This window comes from Bos taurus, chromosome 9, assembly GCF_002263795.3.
Source record: "Bos taurus isolate L1 Dominette 01449 registration number 42190680 breed Hereford chromosome 9, ARS-UCD2.0, whole genome shotgun sequence".
In the NCBI taxonomy this organism is placed as follows: domain Eukaryota; kingdom Metazoa; phylum Chordata; class Mammalia; order Artiodactyla; family Bovidae; genus Bos; species Bos taurus.
Window position 1 is genome coordinate 60091695 of NC_037336.1, and position 12493 is coordinate 60104187.

The 12493-nt window shown below is 41.7% G+C and overlaps 1 protein-coding gene and 1 long non-coding RNA gene across 5 annotated transcripts in view; one reads left to right on the forward strand and one right to left on the reverse strand.

Moving 5' to 3' along the window:
* BACH2 (BTB domain and CNC homolog 2) overlaps nucleotides 1-12493 on the forward strand; it is a 395373-nt gene that overhangs the window by 139757 nt on the left and 243123 nt on the right. The window lies entirely within an intron of this gene.
* The window catches only part of LOC132346112 (uncharacterized), a 28566-nt gene continuing 22535 nt past the window's right edge, over nucleotides 6463-12493 (reverse strand). Inside the window, exons 3-5 of the long non-coding RNA XR_009495825.1 lie at nucleotides 11102-12329; nucleotides 8783-8932; nucleotides 6463-7294 (exon numbers count right to left, since the gene is read on the reverse strand). This is a non-coding gene — a long non-coding RNA (uncharacterized lncRNA). The remainder of the gene's footprint in view (nucleotides 7295-8782; nucleotides 8933-11101; nucleotides 12330-12493) is intronic.

Sequence of the window (12493 nt, forward strand, 5' to 3'; positions counted from 1 at the left end):
TAACCCTCCAGGTTTTAAGTATAGAATATCATGATCATTCTTTGCTTTATTGTCCAGAGGAAATGAAAATCTGTGTTAAAGGACTTATCTCTCATTTCTGAGTTTTTGAATATAACCAGGAACATTATTTCATTAAACTCCACATCATTTTTATCAGATATTTACCAAATTCATAAATTATCTGATAGATAAGAGCATTAATAACTGCTGTAAATCCAGCCCTTCACACTGATTCATTCATCAGCCAAGATTTCTGGAGCTCCACCAATTCTGGGCCCCAGAGATGAGCCACACAAATATGGCTCCTGCTCCTAAGAAGTTTGTGATTGAATTGGGAAGCTTTCAAGAAAGCTGGTGGCTGAATATAAATGAAGAAGTGCTATAGAAATTCGGGAAATCTTTTAGAGCAGAGTGCCTGACCTCCGATAAGCTTCCTGAAAGGAGCTTCTGGTTTGTCTGAGTATTAAAAGTCAGAGTACTCCTACTGTGAAATCCAAGTAGAGTACATTCTTCTGGCCAGATGCTCCACGTTTTCAGAGCTATAACTGACAGCCAGATGCTAGCTGGTACCGTTGCCTTGTGGTCCACTAACCATGATGGGATATTTGTCTGTTACACTTAGTAATGGAAAGGTGAGATTTTAAACATTCTGCTTTTTCTTTTCTTTTTCTCTGAATAATGTCAGCTGATGATACTAGGACCATATTACCTACATGTAACTTGATTGGTTTTTGAGTCAGCCCTTGAATGACTTTTTAATCAGTTGTGTAACTATGCCTAATCATGATACTTTGTTTATTCACACATGTAAATAACCACATGTGTACTTTAATGTTTATATTTATTTAGATGAATTCAGAAGTTAGTCATCTGTGATTTGGGGCAAATATGAGTGGTGGTATCAATTCTCCCATTTGTCAGATTTGGTTAACAGTAGCTGTATTTACCTAACAGATTAAATATTTAATGTTTATGGAACGTTTGTGTTTCATTAGAGGTATCGTTATGGTTGTTCGTATGATTTGAGAATCATTAGTACCAACCATAGATGAACACAGCTGCAGAAAAGATCACATTTTCAGACAAATCATGGCTCACTCAGATGGCTTTAACTTTTTTGAATCCCAGACTTTCATTACAGAAGTTTTGGGATCACAGACTCTCAAAATATCTTTCTTGCTTCCTCCCAGTTAGGGTCATCCACTTGTCAAAAAGCTGTGTGATAATTTGACCTCTTCTGGGGAAAGCCTGAGATGAGAAACCCTTTCCTAAGGCCCAGTAACTGGTTTGATTCAGGACTCCATCTTATTTGTTTCCTCCTTGGGGTTCCTTTGTCTCAAGAAAAACCAAGTCTGAAGAACTGTACTCTGGCTAAAAAATAGGTGACTTTTTTGGAATGCTGCACAGAAGTTTCTAGTGAAGAGGTGGTGTTTGTCTTAGTATCCTGACACTATGCTTTTGAAAAGCTTGCAGTACCAAATTCCCATGTGGTTTATTTTTAGCTTGAGTCTACTCTGCTAGTAAAAATAAAGCTATTTTTGTAAGTGCTACTTCTAGTACTTACAGCTACATTTGAAAAGAAGTCACAGAAAACAGTCCAGAACTATGTGCAGTGCCCAGATTGTTGCAGAATTGTGTTTTGAATAAATCTTTTTATGATGGCTGCATTTCAGCTACACGAGAGGGTTCAGCTCACATGATTCCACCCACGGTACACACACACACACACACACACACACACACACACACAAAGGGGCTCATGGCCCCTTCCTTAAAGTACTGATTTCATTTGTGTGTTTGTCCAGTGTGTGTATGCTGGCTGTCCTTTATGCATTGTCTGCAGCCTCACTCGCACACACAGACACTGAATAAATCTCTATGATGACGGGTCCCCTTAAGAGACAACGGATTGCTCTTTTAGAGAGTTGTGTGTTTCTATGGCAACTCCTTTCTAAAACTTTGAATTTTATCCATATATATTTTGCAGATACCAGAAACAAGCTTATGTTTAATTTAGAGACGCTTTGAGTTTTGAAGAAGAGGAAATTGTAGCTCCTCAGCAGATGTCAAGAGCATGCACCCTTTGTTTGAAAGCTTGTTGAAATAAAAATGATGATTCTTTTTGTGCTTGACACTTAACCAGAGGCCAGTGTTCCATTCAGACAAGGTTTTATTGTCAATTTTTCATGCTTCTTAGAGTAAGAGTCACACAGAGATATGCAACTTGACAAAACTAAAAAGGAGCCAAGTAGGCACAATATTTTGGGGGTCTATCCCCACTTCTCTCCCTTCCCAGTTCTGTACATTATGATGTACATTAAATTAAATTTACTTTCATCATCCACTTCCTTTTCTGTGTGTTGCCACTGTATCTCTGGGTTCTCAGTTACCAGCTACATCTGAAGGTTATGTTCCTTTTCTGAGAAGGGGACCATCTCCATGGCTCAATGCTTTGTGTTTGTTAACAGCTGGGGATTCTGGAAGAGATGTGGCTGTTTTCTTGAGTAATAAAATACCTGTATAACAACCATTTCCTAATTTTATAGGACAATTCAGACAAAGTAATTTGTTAAGTCTTTGAGGTCTGTATGTATGAATTTTAGTTTGCTTTTAGTTGTCTTACTTTGCTTTTAGGGTGTTTTGTTTCCTTTTTTAACCCTTCTGTGTATTTTCACTCTTTCTCCTTTCTTGCTGAAACACAGATTTCGTTTTCTTCAAATCAGATCAGCTGTGTGGCTGGTGCTGTTTTTGCCTTTTCCACATGTGCTAATTGTTCCCTGGCTTGTTTTGTTTACTGTTTTTGCAGACCTGATTTGCCATAGTCCTTGCCTTTCATTCTACCAAACCACATCATTGATTTCCCAGTGGGGAAAAGACTGCCTTTTCACTGGGTAATTAGTTATCTCATTTCAAAAGGACCAAGTTTCTCTGAGATGCCTTTGTCACACTTTAAATGTCTGCTTGGGAGGATGATAGCCCAGTTAGCTACATGCTCATCAATGTGGTGGAAGAAATGCATGGTTAGTCACCATGGAAATTCTGAAATATCTGAAGGGCAGAAGATGGTTAATTAGACCATTTATACTCAGCTATTGAGAGATTATGAGTTACTTTATAGTGATAAGAAACCAAAGTAAGAGATAATATTTTTCAGCCCCATGAGGAAGTGGTAGTGTTGTTTATTCCTTAGGTGTATTTTCATTTGCTGAAGGAGGACTCTCTGCCACTTTATCTTGAATAATTTTTGCATGATCTTTTGCTAAGTAAGCCAGCATGCCCCCAAAAGGCACAGAGGTAAACTGAGTTACGCATCTCACTGCTGTTACCTCTCTAGGATATGGAAAGAGAGTCAAAGCTAGACTCTTCACTCAAAGTGCAGGATGGAGGTAAGATTGCCCCTTAGCAGGCTCCCTCCATTCACAGTGCTCTGGGTCTTCCCGCATCCTCAGATCACCACCCATCTCGTTACTGCACACCATGAACCCCTACCCAGGCCCCTGGTCCCATGCAGCCTGGTCTCAAGGCCACAGTCTTACTCTACGTCCTTTTCCTGTCTTGGCCTCTTTATTTCCTTCTGTTCTCAATCAGTTACAACCAGGACTTCCCAGTGGTAAAGAATCTGCCCGCAATGCAGGAGAAACGGGTTCTATTCCTGAGTCAGGAAGATCCCCCAGAGGAGGAAATGGCAACTCACACCAGTATTCCTGCCTGGGAAATCCCATGGACAGAGGAGCCTGGCAGGCTACAGTCCACAGGGTTACAAAAGTTGGACGTGATTTAGGGACTAAACCACACCACCAGTGGTAGAATCTGCACTTCCACTGCAGAAGGCATGGGTTTGATCCCTGGTCAGGGAACTAAAATCCCGCATACCTTGCGATGTAGCCAAAAATAAATCAACAAAATGGAAAAAAAAAATTAGTTACAACTGTGTGGCTTCACCTTTCAACCCAGGCTTCAGGTCAGCCCAGGCCTTGTCTGTCCTCTCACCCTCTCCATCTGGCTTTCTCCTTTGGGGCTACACTAAGCAACTAGAAATATTCACTGTGAAAAGACAAGGAATGGCCATTTAATATTCTCAAAGCAGCCATGCACCAAGACATTTTAGAGCCCTGTTTTATTTCAAACTTGATGTGAACAAAAAAGGTCTACGATTTTTACAGTTTAAAAAATGTATGTGTTCATATTTTCTTATGTTGTATACGACTCAGATGGTCTGGCTCCTCCCTTACCTCCTCAGCTTCATCTTGCTCTGGGTTCGCCCTCTCAGTCTGTTCTCCATCTGGGGGATGGTTTCTGAATGTGTCATAGTCCATCCTTCCACTTGGCCACTCCATATGGCCCCTCTGTCTGAAAGGTTTCTCCATCCCCTATCCCCAAACCTCAGTGTCCCTTCTTCAGGGAGGCTTCCGCTCGCCCTCATCTAATCTAGGTGCCCTGTTAGAATAGCATGGACCTTTTCAGCAGAGCATTTATCATAGTTGTAGCTTTATCTTTATCTGTATGGTTATTTCATTAATTTCTGTCTCTGCCATTATCTCTAAGCTCCTACAGAGAGACCATTCTTTGTCACCATGATTCCAGGACCAGCACAGGAGTGGACACACAGTAGGCACTTAGCGACTGCTGTTGAGTGACCATCTGCTTACATCTCTGGGGACCCACCCAATGGCCATTGACCTCTTTCTTGCTAGCACAGATCTGGGTGAAATCTTTACTCTCCTCCAGCTGCTCTTAGGAAGCAGGCCCCAGACCCAGTCCATCCCCAGGGGAATTTGGGGTTAATCTAAGCAAATCAAAATATACTGAGTCTCCTTTGTATGAACCTTCAAGTTATGAACTTTCAAAGATATGTACTTTAGTGTACATTACTATATAGAGTATGGTAGTCCAGTGTCTTTATTTCAAGTCCAGGATGTCTGGAAGCAAGCATAAAAGCAGCAGTAATGTAGCTGGTACTACTGTACTTTTCAAGGTACTGTATCATAAGATTAAAAATATTTTCTTTAATTTTTTGTGTTTGTTTTGTATGTATTATTTGTGTGAAAAGTATTATAAACCTATCACAGTACAGTATTATGTAGCCAGTTTTGTTAGTGGTTACGTAGGCTAACTTGGTTGGACTCAGGAACAAACTGGACTTTGGACACACTCTTGGAATGACGCTTGTTTGTATGTAGGGGACCTACTGTAGACAGAAAGATGGAAAGAACCTAGGTCCTTGATGATGTTGGTGAGCTGCTAAATAAACCATCTCCACTGTATCCAGGCAACTCTGTTGTATGAGATAGAAGGTCCTCTTATTTACTTAGGTCAATTCAGATATTTTTCTGTATCTGAAAATATCCTGATATAGAATGTCATGAGTGAATGAACCCACCAATAATGATCAGCTTAATCTCACATCTTCCCAAGTCTCTTTGTAATTCAGTTTTCTCTTCATTTCCCAACACATAAAGTATGGGGCTTCTATACTGTAGATGTCAACCAATATTGACAACCAGTGATGTTGTTGTTGTGCTCAGTCACTCAGTCACGTCTGACTCTTTGCAATCCCATGGACTGTAGCCCACCAGGTTCTTCTGTCTATGGGATTTTCTGTCCAGGCAAGAATACTGGAGTGGGTTGCCATTCCCTTCTTCAGGGGATTTCCCCAACCAGGGATCAACCTGCATCTCTTGCATCTCCTGCACTGGCAGGTGGATTCTTTACCACTAGTGCCACCTGGGAAGGCTTGAACCCCAAGCAACTCCTCTGTGTTTAGAAAAGGGTTTCCTTCCACTAAATGCCCCATACCCTGAACTTGAACTCAGTCTTCTTCACCTCTCACCCTTTGACTCCACACTTTGTTCATTGCTCTTTGGGGCAAGTTCTTCTCTAGGGAGGTGGAGACTAAGGTTAAGTCATACCTAGCAGTTTCCTGTTTGTGACCCTTGAAGCTCTTGAAGGGTGCAGGCAGGTTTGATAGAACCTGTAGGTGTTTTCAGACGCTGAGCTGGTTCATTCCCTTTGGCCGTTGCTCTCCTCAGTTCCTGTGCCAGCTCTTCACGCTGGATACTGCACAGTATCTCTTTGTGTGGGGACGAAACTTTCAAGTCCTACCCATTCTGAACATACTGTGTCTTTTCTGGAGTTTGGCAAGTTGTATTTTAACTCCCCTCCCCCAACACACACACACAGAGACACACAGACACACACACTTCTCCATTGTTACAGAATGTTTCTACACAAGAGAGGAGTTCTGTCTGTTTCTTGGCATTTTTGTTTGTGGTGGTAAGGCAGAGCTTTAAATGATCCTTGAAAATTCCATGCCTGGTGGGCAGAGGAGCCTGGCAGACTACAATTCATGGGGCCACAAAGAGTCAGACACAACTGAGCACCCCACCCCCACCCCCACACACACACTGCTTTCTTTTTTAAAGTATTGCATGAATTTATTACTGATTCTTTTTAATGTTTTTATTGTAGTAAAAGTCACATGATATAAAACACACTATTTTAACCATATTTAACTGTGCAGTTCAGTGGCACTAAGTACATTCAGTTGTACAACTCTCACCATCATTCATCTCCCATATTTTTCACCTTCCTAAACTGAAACTCTGTCCCCATTAAACACACACTCCCCATTCCCCCTCCCCACCCCCTCCATCCCCCAGCCCCTGGCATCTACCAATTGTACTTGCTTTCTTAAACCAAAATAGGAATGATCTGCTTTGGCCCACCACCATGGGCAAGTAACATGCTCCAAGATTCAGAAAATAATCCTAACTATTCCAAAAGGCAGTTAGGAGAAGAGCGAGGTATACAGTAAAAGTGTTTTTTGTGCCTGGGGAGGTGCTGTACACAGTATTCATATTATAGGGATATAAAGACAAGCCCTTGTGAAGTATCTTTTCACACTGCCTGGTACCTACCTGTTTCCCTCTTGACCCCCAGAGGTGTGCAGAGCTGGTCATCAGCATGGCTTCACGTACAACAGGGCTTAGTTAGTTAGTTAAAGCTGGAACCTTTAGCATGAGTCAGCTGCTTCTTCTGATAGCAGAATGCACCTGCTGACCTCTGAATTTGATTTCATTTTTAACCTTGGTGATTTATATTGAAAAATATATATATTCCTCATAGGTAGTGATGAGGCAACTTCCTCATCTTGTTATCTGAAAAAAGGGCTTTTTGCAGTATTGATCGTTGATCTGTGTCTTGTTCTGATTCAGTCAGCTGGCATTTTTGCACACCTACTATGTGCCACACACGCTTCCACATCCAGATGTGAATAAAACAGATGTGAACATTCCTGTGAATAAAACGGGATGTGGATAGGATGTGAATAAAACAGATGTGAACATTCCTGCCCTCTTGGAGTGTATATTCTACTGGATGAAAACAGAAAATAAGCAGTAATCAAATAAGCAAGTTCTAATATGTTTGGAGATTATGCGTGTCCATGCGTGCTCAGTGGCTCAGTCGTGTCCAACTCTTTGCGACCTCATAGATTGTAGCTCCCCAGGCTCCCCTGTTCATGGGATTTCCCAGGCAAGAATATTGGAATGGGTTGCCATTTCCTCCTCCAAGGGATATTCCCGACCCAGGGATTGAACCCGTGTCTCTTGCACAGCCTGTATTGTCAGGCAGATTCTTTACCGCTGAGCCACAGGGGAAGCCTGTGTGGAGAAAATAATTGCTATTAAAGAAAAGGAAAAAGTAGAGCAGGGTAAGAGGAGTGTCAGTTTGGGGATACGACAAGGTTGACGTTTTAAGGTAGGTCGTCAAAGCAGGCCTCCTGTGTTTTTAGTCTTTGTTGTTGTCGTTTTTACAGAGTGTTGTAGTAGTTTAATATTGCAAGTGAATTGTCTGCATAAATTAAATGTCTGAAATGAAAGTCATTCAACTGAAGACTAAAAATCTGGTCGCTAAATGCTTGAGAAAGTATGGGATTCTGAACTGGCCCTTGTCTGGCATTCTCAGGTTCTCTTAGTTCAGTGTCCTTTTCCAAAAACAGGGTTTTTTTTGTATAGTCTTCTAGAAGAGGGTATCACTGATACCTACTTCCATGTGTTTACAGTTAAACCTAGCAAGCCATCTTTCCTCCAAGACCAAGAGGCTTGTCCACAGCGTTTCCCTTCAGTGTTCTAAGAAGGCTTCCCTGGTTGGCTTTCCAGCCCGTAACAATGATGGGATTTGCAACCCGCTCCTGGTTCAGCCACGCAGGAAAAAAACGCTCAAGTTGTGGATAGTTCTCCCCTTTAAACACGTGTTTTGTGTTTTGGTGGTGGTGGTTTGGGGTTGTTGTGTCTTAGGCATGGAGCTTATTATATCCATACAAGTTACAGATCACAGACAACCCTGCCTGGAATATGTATGTATGATACTGTATGTATACTGTATGTATGGTCTCCTTGGGCAGGGATCCTTCTGCCCATTTGCTGTGTGACCTGAAGCAAAGATGAGCCTTCTTCAAGGTCTGGAGTGTGTGTGTGCACCCTCTCCCTTGTTTGGCCTCTCCTTGCTGCACCACAGTCTTTGTTTTCTCCCAGCAGCAGCTGAGCCTTGGGAGGGGCTGTCACATGGCTCCTCCCATCATTCCTCATGGCTCCTCCCATCATTGCTCTGGGGCAGGACCATGTCCCGGTTGCACTTGGTTTTGCCTCTGATCGGTACTGAGTAGGACAGTGCTCTTCACAAGGTCAGCTGGAGCTCAGGCCATCAGAGTGAGTGTGCCCTGAGGGTTGGCCCATGTCTTTCCATCCCTTGCCTGGAAGGGAAGTTGCTCCCTGTCACTCACCAGATTCGGAGGGTATGATGATCCGTGGAAGCGAGGCTACAGCCTTTAGAGAGTGGGTCCTCCAGAGGGGCTGGGTGGCCACCCTGGCTCATGGCCAGGTCTGAATCTGCCACTCATATTCTGAGTTGTGAAGTGCCCTTCTGTCACCTCCTAAAAAACAGTGACCCCAAGAACGTCGCATTCTTTCTCTAAGCCTCAGTTTCCTCATGACAAGGACTTCCCCGGGGGCTCAGTGGTAAAGAATCCTCCTGCCAATGCAGGAGACATGGATTCTATCCCTGGTCTGGGAACATCCCACATACCACAGAGCAACTAAGCCCATGCACCACAAACTATTGAGCTCTGGAGCCTGGGAACCACTACTCCTGAAACCTGAGCAGTCTAGACTCTGTGCTCAACAAGAGAAGCCTCCTCAATGAGAAGCCTGCGCATTGCAACTAGAGAGTACCCCCCACTCTAAAACTAGAGAAAAGTCCGAGCAGCAACAAAGACCCAGCACAGCCATAAACAAATAAAAGTACATAAAAATAAAAGGAAATGGTTAGTTTCCAAATTACTTCAAGATTATTTCCACTTCTTATGTTTTCAAGGACACTATTAACTGTCCTTCTCCTAAAAATTGGCCTTTTTTATATCATGAGGCTCTTCTGCTTCTTCACTCTTTATCCTTCTCAACTCTCCATGAATGGGTCTTAGTCAGGATTCACCTGAAATACTGAGTTTGCACTGGTATCTCTGAGTAAGGAGTTGGGCTGTTGACAAAAACACGTTGTGGCCCAAAGTCGGTATTGCAGAAGAGACAAGGGAGTGGAATTGCATGTTCTTGTTCTTTTAGTATTCCTATTTAATTAGAAAAGAATCTAGCTTAGAGGTGAAATGGCCCAAAGCCATATAACATATGAGACTCTAGAATTGGAAGTCACTTCTTTGGAATATGATTCATATCTTTGGTTATGAATTGATACCAATATCTTATGTGAAATGCCTATACTCTGGAAAATTATACTATTCTAGATATACACCTAGTAAATATACCTGTCTTTCAAAAAAAAGATTGGAACCAGTTCTTTTGTCTCTAAATAGGGACACAGATGTATATTGATGGGATTCCATCTTATTTTTAAGATTTTCAAGAAAGAAGATTTCATAACTTCTCTCATTAATCTACTCCACTGTTTAATTGGGTCAGATGCCAGAACACTCTTTCTTATCTAACTTAAATCTCTCATGCTGTAGCTTAAGTATACTTTCTCTCACTCTGCCTAGGATATTAAAAGCAACTAATGACCATTATTCATAATAATGTTCATAAAATCCTCCGTGTATTTAAAATGTTAATACTGTAACTGACAGCAAGCATAACTCCCAAATATCAGTTAATTTTAAAACAGAGAAGAGAGACCACCTCATAATAAATGTAGATGACATAGTAGTGTTTAATTTTGATGAATGAGTAATACGTTAACTAATGTGACTTAGACTAAATGAAACACATTTATCTATTAATTCATTCACTTAAATATTTATTAGGCACCTACTTTGTGATATTGTGTTATATTCAGATGTACCAGACAAGGATAAATTGTGGAATTGAGATGATTTCAAGGCAAGGGATTTTTTTTTTTTAAGTAGAACTTAGGCATATTCCTCAGAATGTGAGGATAGAATAACCCAACCTTAAGAGGATAACTCTTGTTCTATCTAATGAACCTGTGATCAGTTCAGTTCAGTTCAGTCGCTCAGTCGTGTCTGACTTTTTGCGACCCCATGAACCTGTGATATTTACAACCATATCTTGAGGCATGCCTGAAAAAAGTCTGCTGATTAGAACAGGCTTCACTGGTGGCTCAGTAGTAAAGAATCCACCTGTCAATGCAGGAGACATGAGCTTGATCCCTGAGTTGGAAAGATCCCCTGGAGAAGAAAATGGCAACCCACTGCAGTATTCTTGCCTGGGAAATCCCCTATGGACAGAGGAACCTGGTGGGCTACAGTTCATGGGGTTCACAAAAAGTCGGACACAACTTAGCAGCTAAACAAGAACAATCTTACAGCATTTCTATTATATTTACAGCTGCCGCATTACTAAAATCTATAGTAAGAATCAAAATTCTACTCTACATTGTCCTTGAGCCCTCCGGTTGGTAACCCCTTCATTTCAGTGTTAATGTTGAAGAGATCCCTGTGTCTTTCCATGTATATTTGGGCATGTGTAAGCATCAGTCAGTGTAGGACTACAAGAGGTTTATCACTAGAAATAAATTACAGAGTCATGGAGCATGAAAATGATGTGCCCGGGAATGCAGAACACCGGCTTACCTTCTGCCTCCTTCCTTTATCATAGACAGCAGAGGCACAAAGGAGCAAGAGATTTATTCTGAAGCCATTTGACGCTGACCAAGCAATTTATAACAGATGAAATGCTGATTTATTGCTGCGAAGAAAATAATGGGTGTTCTTGCCCAAATGCCATTAATAGCTTTATTGTTTCAAGTGCAAATTATATTCAGCAATTTGTTAGTCTCCTTTGGAGGCGAAGTTGAAGTAATTCAGTGTAGGCTTTCAGCAGAAAAAGGACAAAGTAATTAGCAAATGGTAAAAGAATTCATTCACCAAGCTTGGCTGATAGTTGAATTCTCTGAGCTGTAAAGACGTAGAAAACATTGCATTTAAAAAATACAAGATGATACAAGCATTTGTTTAAGACAGAAAAGCCATAGGAGGGCTCTGTAGAGTGAAGAATACAGTCTTCTGTAGGAGCTGCTGTTGGTGTCTATGCTATGGTGACATTGTGCTAGTCATCAGACAGAAGGCAAAACTGAAAAAACAAACATTGCCCCTGCCCTTAGGGAACTTACTGTCTGATGGCAAGAATAAGATAATTCAAAATTCATTCAAATATATAACAGGAGAGTATCAGTATTTCAAGAAAGGTACACTTGAAGTGTTTCCAAGGAGGAAAAGATGGCATTCAGAAGGTGATATTGGAAGTCAGTTTTAACAGATGGCCTAAGATTTCTGCAAAAGTGTTAGTCACTCAGTGATGTCCAACTCTTTGTGACCCCATGGACTGTAGCCCACCAGGCTCCTCTGTCCATGGAATTTTCCAGGCAAGAATATTGGAGTGGGTTGCCATTCTCTTCTTCAGGGGGGTCTTTCTGACCCAGGGATTAAACCCAGGTCTCCCGCATTGCAGGCAGATTCTTTTATGTCTGAGCCACCAGAGAAGCCTGGTATCATCACAGTTTGGGCTGTAAAGCAATTCTAGACTGAGGGAATGCCCAGAAGTGGAAAGTCTGGGCTGATTGGTAGATTCTCTGATACCTAAGTTGTGATGGGATGACCATAAATTCCAGTTTGCCTTGGATGGTCATTGGTCCACACGTTGTCCCAGTGTAATTATTAATAGCACTCTCTTTCACTCTTAAGAGAGGGGTAGAATGAAAGGGTGAGAGAAAGGCTTAAGAGGGAGGGGATATATATACACTTACAGCTGATTTGTATTGTTGTGTGGCAGAAACCAACACATTGTGAAGCAATGATCCTTCTGTTAAAAAAAAAAAAAAAAGTTATTTTATCATTTACCAGTAATATGGTGAATTATACAGTAAATTTGGTGGCCATGAAAATGTCCACTCTGCCCTCCTGCTTGCTTTAGGGAGCACCGCCAACTGACATCCCCAGCTGTGGCCCCTCTGGACACGCCATGCT